Source organism: Ascaphus truei, unplaced genomic scaffold, assembly GCF_040206685.1.
Source record: "Ascaphus truei isolate aAscTru1 unplaced genomic scaffold, aAscTru1.hap1 HAP1_SCAFFOLD_213, whole genome shotgun sequence".
In the NCBI taxonomy this organism is placed as follows: Eukaryota; Metazoa; Chordata; class Amphibia; order Anura; family Ascaphidae; genus Ascaphus; species Ascaphus truei.
The window spans coordinates 432,305-443,543 of record NW_027455043.1 but is presented as its reverse complement, the minus strand read 5'-3'; the positions used below and the strand labels follow the sequence as shown (position 1 = coordinate 443,543).

The 11,239-nt window shown below is 38.7% G+C and overlaps 1 long non-coding RNA gene across 1 annotated transcript; it reads left to right on the top strand.

Moving 5' to 3' along the window:
• Positions 1-4,862: 4,862 nt before the first annotated feature.
• On the top strand, positions 4,863-8,120 carry LOC142477472 (uncharacterized). The gene is made up of 3 exons (XR_012792409.1): positions 4,863-5,329; positions 6,385-6,440; positions 7,917-8,120. It is a non-coding gene; the product is annotated as an uncharacterized LOC142477472 (long non-coding RNA).
• Positions 8,121-11,239: the final 3,119 nt, after the last annotated feature.

Below are 11,239 nucleotides of genomic sequence, written 5' to 3'. Positions count from 1 at the left end.
TCTTCTGTACATCAATGGAAGTCAATGGAGCGGGGACGTATAACAGTATAGTACTGTTTACGTTTCATTGCTCACAATACAAGGGGGATTTGCATTACAGTGTGGGGGCATTCCCTGCATTGTGTCACAGCTGACGTGTCTTATTTGCATAACATTCGACTTTTACATGTTTTCAGCATTTGCGGGTCACATTACTCATCATGTGATGATGTGGCAAGGGAAAATACTATACTACACTCTTAAAGGAGAACCTCACATCATATCACACATTTTACTCAACTCAGCGACAATTATTTACATGATGTCACACATGTCACACATGTCACACATACACAGTATATTCATCTTCCTTTACATTACACAATGCTTGTAATGTGACACGCATCTTTAAACGTTCATGTACATCTGTATTCTCATGTTTACATATACTTTTGGGTCCTCCCTATTTTCATGACGTCACTTATTGGACGCTCAATCACATTGCATGTTTACATTGTAACCGTTGCATTACAAGCACTTCAACCTAACTTATACACACATGTACAGTAATTCATCATTGGGACACCTTGTAAACTCATTCTATACCAACTATCCTCCTTACACAAATGCATGCATATGCACACGACTATTCATTGTTGCCAACATGTCACAATAACATGGATAATTACACATGTTACACAAAACTTTTCCCACGTCAATCTCAGCCTTTTTGTCTCATTACATGACTGACTCTTGCGTTCACAAGTGTTACATGCATTGCACATGCAACTATTTATTTGCAAGCAATCTTTGTACAAAGCTTCACGTCACATCATTGCCAAATATCATCATTCCCTGCAGAATACACACAACAAATACTTAGAACAACAAGTGCACACAGCTTGCCACAGAAGTACTTTATTATGTTAATGTAACACCTTGCATTTTACTATGTCACCTGACATCATCACATACCTATTTAAAGGACGCACATTACCTGCTCATTCACAGCTACTCATTTCAAAATGTTGCGAATGTTTAGGAGACGGAGGAACATTCTTTTCTATGACATGCTTGATGATGAAGACAATCATATAGGGCAAGGGAGGGACACACCGAGGGACAGTGACAGTGACGCGGATACGACAGGGACAGGGAGAGGGACAGGCCGAGGGACAGGTAGAGGGACAGGAGATCAGAGGAGAAGACAGAGGAGACAACTTGTGCCTCGTCCGCGTCTGTACAGGGAGAGAACCCTGTTAGATGGGATGAGTGAGGAGGAGATTGTAAGTCGCTATCGTTTGAGTTCAGCAGCAATCTTAGCTCTTTATGAGGAGATAAGGGGGGATTTAGATTTTTTCACAGCCAGAGGTCGTGCAGTCCCTGGGCTTGTTAAAATGCTGTGCTCATTACATTATCTTGCTTCCGCGTCATACCAGACAACTGTGGGCATAGTGGGCGGGGTCTCGCAATCTACATTCTCGCGGGCCTTGACCCAGTTTCTCTATGCACTCAATAGACGCGCTAGGAATTATATTCATTTTCCTACAGAGGCGACAGAGTGGCTGGAAGTCAGGACTGGCTTTTATAATATAGCAGGGATACCATCTGTGCTGGGTGCAATCGATTGCACACATGTTGCTTTGATTGCACCTAGTCAGAGTGAGCATGTGTACCGCAATCGGAAGCACTACCATTCACTCAATGTACAGGTGGTATGTGATGCGACGATGAGGATAATGCATGTGGTACCCAAATTCCCTGGTTCCAGTCACGATTCCTCTATCCTGAGGAACTCTTCAGTCTTCCATGCGTTCGAAGAGGGACATTTTGAACCTGGTTGGCTGCTGGGTGAGTACATATTTACATGTTCTAACACAAAACACATGTTGATTTAGGAATGTTGGCATTGTACAATTTGATCACTAATGTCAGCTTATGTGTGCTCCATTCATTATAGGTGACTCAGGATACGGAATTAGGCCGTGGCTCTTGACTCCGGTGCTAAACCCTCAAACTGAAGCAGAGGACAGGTACAATGCAGCCCATATATCTACAAGATCTGTTATAGAGAGGACATTTGGCCTACTCAAGACCAGGTTTAGGTGTCTGGACAGAACTGGTGGGGCTCTTCTATACAAGCCTCAAAAAGTGTCTGATATTATCCTTGCCTGTTGCATTTTGCACAATGTTGCACTCAGGCACAATGTACAGTCAGACCTAGCTGAGGCTTTGGTAGACGAGCATCCCACCCATGTAGCTGCTGAAAATGAACAAACAGCCAGTGGTGGCCAGACACGACAGAATCTCATCAATTCATTTTTTTCTTGTAAGTACAAACTCATATGTTCCTAGTACTACTTTTATAGTTTAATTATGTTATATTAACAATAATGTTTCTTTATATAACCTTCTGTTAGGACACAGATGAATATGGGTTGCACACCTTTCTTTTCTCTGCTGTGTGCACAAAGGGATGTGGCACCGGTATGTTATTGTTGCACAGGTTATATAATCCCTCTTCAATTGTACTTTAGTTGTGTGTATGTGAATACAACTTGGGTAACAAAGCAATAATATTTTAGCATTGTGTTATTCCTTATGCTAAGACAAAACACATATTATGCCCATAATCATTCATGCTTCTAGTATGCTTACATACAATGTTATTGGTGCAGTGTAACATGTACATCCAGATGATGTGTACACCAGGCTGATTTACATTTTGAATGTCATGAAATATACATGGTGTTGTACATTTAACACCAAATACACACTTTGCTGTGTTGTTTACGGTACTGAAGATGGCATGTCAATGTTTGCAATTTATATATTGTTCCTTTGCATTATAGGTATATCTCCAGTATGACTGATCATGGTATGTATATTTGCTGACATCTCTCATAAGATGTGGCTACCTCAATCTTCCTATAATTATTGGAACTAAAAACCCAACATATTGGTTTAAACACAAATGTTACATATATGTACTTTCTGTATCATGTATATGCATTTAGCTACTCTTGAGCTTTCATGTGCATTGTATTACAAAATGATTACTCACATTTCATCACATTTTATGTATGTTTCCTTATAATTTCCATTAATGTAATATAGAGGTGGTTGGAGAAAAGGGGATAACTGTACTTATTTGTTTACTTACGGGAGCACATTCATCACTAGCATAGACACACTTTTTAAGACAACTGTTTGTGTCTCTATCAATTGGTGTAGGATCCATGTATAACACCGACAAATGATAACACCAGCTTTATTATGGTAGCTTATATCATCATATTGACTATACTATGTATTTCTAAACGATTAATAAACACAGTAAACTATACTTAGTTAGGTTAATGAAATATACACAGAAACGTACTTCATAACATGATGGTGATGTCATATTCAGAACATCATGCATTGGAGGGGACCATAACATCTGGCCAGTAACATTATTTGCTACAGTCCCAAACCATTTTATCTACATACCCATGTAACAAGAGATTTTAAAAATAAATGGCTACTTGGTTGTAAGTGTCCTTTACATTGGGAGAAGGAGTGGCTCACTGAGTAAAGACACACACTGGCACTGATAGTTTGAAGCAGGGGAGTCTGGTTCAATTCCCGGTGTGGGCTCCTTGTGACCTTGGCCAAGTCACTTTATCTCCCTGTGCCTCATGCGGCAAAAAAACATTTGTACGTTCCACGGGCCAGGGACCTCAGGCTGAAACATGTGTCTGTAAATCGCTGCGTACAACTAGCAGCCCTATACATGAACATGCTCATATTATTATTATTATTGTTACATAGTTTCGACAGTCATACGTTCCATTACATATTAGAATACACAAATGTGTTAGCAGAGTGGGAATGGTTGTTATATATAAAACACACCATGTCATAAAATGTTAGTAGTCATTAAAGAACACTCAATAAAAATTCATGAGGCACTCTTTTGCAACATCATTATGTTAATTAAGTGCTTATGCAATATAGGCATAAGGGTATCACATTTTTAATTGTTTGTTAATAAGCGCTGCAAGCAATATAAAATTAGTTCCATATGTAGTATAGTAGTCGGTGGCTCCTCCTCACAATCATCTCATATAAAGGTAGACTCTTCTGAAATCATACATTGATCCGATTGTATCTTCCCCGACATCTCTGAAATACAGCAAACACATGATGGTCAAAGATGGCACCTTACTAGATATGCATCCGTGACAACGCGTTACGCAGCTCTATATGATTGTGTAGATACACACGTCAGTCACTTATATGTTAGAAGTAAAACTGTTCATCAGTATGTAATGTTTCTTTAAATTTGTAGCAGCCATAACTATGTATAAGAAGTGAACGTTGCCTGTATACTGAAAGATGTGCGCGCACATCTTTGTGTGCGCACGCACTTCACGCTTGGCTCCACTAACTGTTAGCGCATGCGCAAAACAAAGCGTACGTTGTGCGTTCAATACATGTTGAAAATACCAGTAAACATAACATCTTTATTTCAAATACAATGAAGACGAAACTACATTCGTTCTAAACGAGTACATCTGTATTCTTTTTAAACAGACGTGTTTGAACAGAAAGCACGGCCGATAACACAATGCGCAAATGCAATACGTGTGACGTCATGTTAAGCCAGCGTGAAACGCACGCTAACACTCCTCCCACTCAATTAACATTCGGCTAACGCCCAGGGTACGCCTACAAACACTGAGCCGCACGCATCACACACTGCAGTTACCGTTACTATAACAAAACATGACAGCCAATAGGCTTTGAGGCGCGCACGTCGCTTGGGGGCGGGACTTACATCACTAATCCTTTTTAAGGACGCCTTGGCCCATGACAAGGGTCCCACGTCATACGTGGTGGACCCGGTTTTCAATGTTGTAGATGTTGCATGATAACAAAACAGGTATGTGTTAGAGTAATGGTAAAATGTTGCTAATATGTTTAAAGGGATAGGAAAGTACGTATATTTATTCCGTCAGCAATGTGTACTACTCTTTCAGGTCCTACTATATTGTATTAGGAAACAATTTGTTTGTGATCGCTACATGTTATGCAGTCTGCAATGTTACGCTGTATCCACGCATTGAAAGTGAAAATGGTGGTTAAAAAAAAAAAAAAAATTTAAACGCAGAGTCAACGCATAACGATTGTTATATTTACCATTCTTCTAGAATTAACTCTTCGCCTGGCTGCAACTGGTCGCTCCAGAAATGCAAGCCATTTTCATCCACGCTTAACCCAACCGCTGAATCCAGTATGGCACATATCTCCTCCAGGATGCGCTCATAGGAATCGCCACTGCTTTCTTCAAATAATTGGTCGGGAGGTAGGTTCATTTCTTCCGGTTCCCATTCCAATGCAATTTCAGCTGAAAGGCTTGGTACATAATCATAGTACTTTTGTTCTTGTACAATGTGGGTTTCAGGAATGGAGGCTGCAGATATTGCAGCACGTATCGATTCAAACGGATCAGTAGTAGCGGATACATTGCTATTGCCATTAGGAATAAATATGCCTTTCACGACAATATAAGTGCCGTCTTTCAGGATAAATTGTTTTTCCGGGGCAATCTTCCAGAAACCATAGGTGTGTTGTAGCTTATCCTGGTCACGTTCAAAAAAGTCATTACTTGATAAAGTGAATCTTATTGAGGAATTAAAATTCCGTGCATGCTTACGGTCTTGGTAATAAGGATATTTTGCTCGAATGAAATCATCGATTTGGCGTGTGCTTGCTTTCTGTCCGCGACTGTTCAAGATGGCTTCACAGATCATGTACTTATACCCTAAAAGGGGATTAATATTGTTAACGAATTCATCAGCCATGTCTGAGTAGCACAAAAGCTGTGTGCAGGTCTGTGTTATTTGCTCATCAAAATGAATGTGCTGAATGGCTAACAAACTCCTGTTTTTCCTTGTCAAGGTCAACAAAAGTAACTACTTTGACTCCTTATTTCAAACGCCAATTGGATTTGGTTGTCTAATTGGGTTAACAGTTGTGGTTCGTGATATGGGACTGTGGGAGAAACATTTCTCCTTCTTTTATCTCGTTTGTGAAAAACATCCCTAGACTGTGAATGCGTTCACATAGTGTTTTTTTGAAAACTAACAAAGGCCAGTGTGTGAAAATATTTCTTAGCCAGGCATATCAGTAAAAACACACCTGCAAAAAGAAATGTTTTTTCCCCGCTTACATTTCTGTGTGTATGTGAAAGTCTGGTTAACTCCCTGTCTGCATGAGTTTAAATACGTGTGTATATATATATATATATATATATATATATATATATATATATATATATATATATATATATATAAATATATCTCTTATAAAAATATATATATATTTATATATAATAATTTTTTTTTTTTTATATTGCAGGAGTACACACAACATTGATGGCATTAAGTATACCTTGTATGAAACCTATTTAAATGGTGAGAAACATGATTGAATTAAGTAATAAACATTTGTTTAAGCACAATACTGTTAGAGTCTCATACTTAGGATATTTCTCAAACATTAGGCCTGTATTATTAAAATAGTGTGCTTTCACAAGGAAGCATGAAGTGTATTAGTTTGTGTATACCAGTTTATATAGTACTATATATATATATATATATATATATATATATATATATATATATATATATATATATATATATATATATACACACATATATACATATATATATATATATACACATATATATATATATATACACATATATACATATATATATATACACATATATACATATATATATATACACATATATACATATATATATATACACATATATACATATATATATATATATACACACACTCACACTCACACTCACTCAGTGTGTGTGTGTGTGTGTGTGTGTGTGTGTGTATATATATTATTATACATTCTGAGATGTTATAGAAACGAACACACAACTGATTAAAGGACAAAATTACAATGGCCAAGCAAGGCAAAGGTAAGTAATAATTTACACATAATCCTGCTGTACACGTACAAGAAAGATGTTTGCACTTACTTAGGTGTTTTAATAATTGCATGTGACTAATATGCATATGCAATTCTTACATCAATTAACACACCCAAATGCAATGTTTTGCTGCAAAGTCAATGGCAGCTTCTCTAAACTTAGCAACTGGCTCCTGGTGGACCATTACTGAACAGACGATTACAACATAAATATTTATAACACAATTAATTATGAGTGTTAACATTTCCAAACCTTCACGTGTACAAGAACATAGTTGAAAGTTTGGAAACAACACAGTCTTCAGCATACATACAATAGTAATTAGATAATCTGAAGTCAACAAAACAAGGCCAAACACATATTTTCTGAATTATAACATTTATTTTTTTTGTTCCTTTTGCGAGCGAGTAACAGGCCTGCTTGTTGTCTCTTGAATTTTCCTTTTTCTTTTGCCACCAACTTTAGGCACAACAGAGCCACTTTGAGTGGCCTCTGGCACTTCACGGGCAGGGCTTGTGGCCAGTGACTGTTCACCTACAGGGCTTGTGGCCAGTGACTCACCTACAGGGCTTGTGGGCAGTGATTCACCTACAGGGCTTGTGGCCAGTGACTCACCTACAGGGCTTGTGGGCAGTGATTCACCTACAGGGCTTGTGGCCAGTGACTCACCTACATGGCTTGTGGCCAGTGACTCACCTACAGGGCTTGTGGGCAGTGATTCACCTACAGGGCTTTTGGGCAGCGACTCACCTACAGGGCTTTTGGGTAGTGACTGTTCACGGACAGGGCTTGTGCCCAGTGACACATGTGAGCAAGTTGGTAGACACTGCACAAGTGATGGTTGGTCTGTTTCATGTGTGTCTTTTGTTGTTTTTGACCAAAAACTGGTCAGTAGTAACTGCTTGTATTTTGTTTTTGTGGGCTCCTTTGTAGGTGTCAGCTGCTGATTTTGTACAGATGGCAGTGGTAGTATGTCGTCAGGAACCTGCACAGCAATGTCTGCTACTTGACCGGTAACATTTGGGCCTGGTGAATGAATATCAGATGAATGTGGTGAAAACTGACCTGCATGAACAGATCCTGGCTGGGAGGTGTTGAATTGTGGTACATTAGTCATTCTCCAGTAATTAGCTTGTGTTTGCTGAACAACTAATGCTTCGAATGAGGTGTTGATTTTTTGCAACTGTTTAGGCACTTCAATGAAGACTCTGTGGAGATGTGCCAATTGTGATACTGTTTCTTCCTGCAGTCCAATCATCCTTTCCAGCACTGTCATCATGTCTGAATGGCGACGATTTTCTGCGTCCACTATTTTTCCCTCTGAAGCTACAATTGCATCGTATGTGGAAGTTGATGGACGATTTGGCGGTACAACAGTTTCTATTGGCACCTCTTCATGGTCACATGATTGTATTTCAGTCTCTTCTGTGGCGTCATCCTCATCATACTCATCATCCTCATCACCATGATGTTCTAAAAAGAAATGTACACATTATTAAATGGCATGTTAATGTATGCTGTGTTACTATGTAATTGTACTGTGTCCTAAGTAACACCTAACATGTTAGCATACGTTTTATAACCTCATTAAAAACTACCTTGACTTACGAATAATGTTTGGACTCAGTATGAAATATGAATGAATGAAAAGTTGCTCTAAACTCAGAAGTCCTACATGATAATTAACATCACTAACACAATACATGTTGCCTTACACTTCATTTTCACTGACACTAAGTAATCCTATTTAAAGAAGATGTGCAAAACAAATAATGCACATGACAACATAACATATAGAAGAGCACATATTATATGGCCAGCAAATGATACACTCACCTTCTAGTAGTGTTGAGCTGGCTGACCCAGGTGAAGACACTTGTTCCATCTCAGGTGACACATGTCCTCCAGGGGCAACTATATATAACAATAACATAAGTTTTACATTTACATGTGTAAATATTGAACAAACACTTATTGTATGTTCTGTATTTATGATTAACTAACAACATCAGTTCCTTAACCGAAAATGTGTGTGTGAAAGTGAACATAAATAGTTGTAATAACAATGTACATGCCTGTGTACTTAGAAGTTTTGAGTTCCCTAACATACAACATACTATGTTTCTGCAGTAATGCGTGAGGATAAATAGATTAAATGAGTACATAAAAATCATATGTTGTGTAGTGATATCAGTATCATAATGTACATAACCATTGTGAATGGTCATCTCATGATAGTTATCATGAAGGTGGTCATATTGCAAAAAGTGTTATTTTTGGTAGAGGATATGTGTGGTACATTAATCGAAGATGTGGCACACCTGAATGTGGCTGTGACTCAACAAGACAACACATGCAGTGTGTGATAATGTGTCTTTCATAGTAGTTCAACTATAGATATGAGTGAACTAATGTGTGACGTACGCTTTGATAAGTAATGAGTTGTTGGGGCATTTAGTAGCTAGAGTTAAGCTTTCCAATGAGTGTGATTAACTTCAGTTGTGCTATTCAGGTTGTAAGAAAGGTATTCCCTTCCCCAAAAAGCCTAATCAGCCACACCTTTCAATGACTTGAAACAGGTGCAAATGGTGTGAACTAAGTTGACCGTGAAATGAGGCTGTAATTAGTGTGTGTGCTGAACCCCACCCCCTCTGTTGAAGTGTATGCTGTGATGAGATATTAATTGCAGCTGCTTTAACACAATGGTAGATGAGCTAAGTAGTCATCTGCAGTGTTTAAGTTATGAAAACAATGACATAACATATGATACGTGTGCCTCATTATGCTGTCTGTATATGACATAAAGCAAAAATGGACCTTTTCTTAAGCAACTATAGATGTGTTAGTGCCAGTGATGTTTGTAGGCCGTTACATGCAATTTCTTTGATGCATGCTTAAAATAGGCAGTAATGTCATGTTTGTCGGAGTAAAATCAATAAAATACACAATAATATGATACATATTTCTGTTCTGTACCTGTAGCTACTAATAATTTCTCATGAACATGTGTTACACGTGTACTACCCTGTTGTTCCCCATCTTCGCCCACCATCAATTGCTTCCACTGCAGCTATGCATTTTGGGAATTCACATGTAAATGAGCACGCAATGGCACGTGCTATATTAGTTACTGCTTTTAGTAGGACTACTACATATATGTCTATTTTGAGATATATATATACAGAATCAGACATATACATATATAGATGCAGGTATGCTTATATTGTGAAGACAGTATAAAAAGCAGTGTAACTATGCAAAATAACTGTAAGCAACGACACGCCTAGTACAGTAATATTTATCACCTGCTGGAAATTGTGACGGATAAATTCCAATGTCACGGTCACCAGCCAAGCCTTCCACGACGACGGTAAGTAATTTTGGCCGAAGCAGCTCCTCCAATGGAGTCAATATGAGACGTTGTGGTGTGGGCCCACCTCCAGTGCCAGTAGCATGCACGCGTTGGTCTTGTATTTTCTTTTTCAATTTGGACCTAATATCATCAAATCTTTTCCGACAATGATACTTGTCCCTGACACGATTCCCACAGGCATTGACACCAATGACTATTGTGTCCCACATTTCTTTTTTGCTTGCTGCACTTGTCCGCCCTTGAAAAACATATAAAAGATATGAGGTAAATGAATAATAATATAAGCACCAGTTTCCTACACTGCTAGCTGTTCCAAGTGATAGCAAACATGCTGTTTTATGTGTAATATGTGCAGCACATGAGCATTCACTACTAAACCTATACATGTAAGCAAGCTTGCATTCATATTGTATGCAGTTATGGCAAATTGACCGCCTGTGTTTATTTGTCCTTGTAAGGCATGATAAAAAGCTGTGTTTCCACACTAATGAACATAGAAAGATATTGTGTACCCATATTTGCATATGAACAAAACTCAGATGACCTAGGATCACATGTATTTGAATAATAAATGTAAAGTTACACTTACCTACTAAATGTCCATATATACTGTCATAGTGCTCCAGAATGCCAGTGACAAGAGCCCTATTTTCCTGGTCATTGAAGCGAGGATTACGTGGCTTCTCCACACGTTTTTTCCGAGCAGGTTTAGGGTCAGAGCTTGGCTGGTGCTGACTGGACTCTCCTTCTTCCAATGGAAGAGCCTCCAAAAGCTGGCCACCAGCAAGCACGCCACCACCATCCACCCCATCAGCAACTGCGCCACCAGCAGCACTCCCAGCACCAGCACTCCCACTCCTAGCACCAGCACTCCCACTCCTAG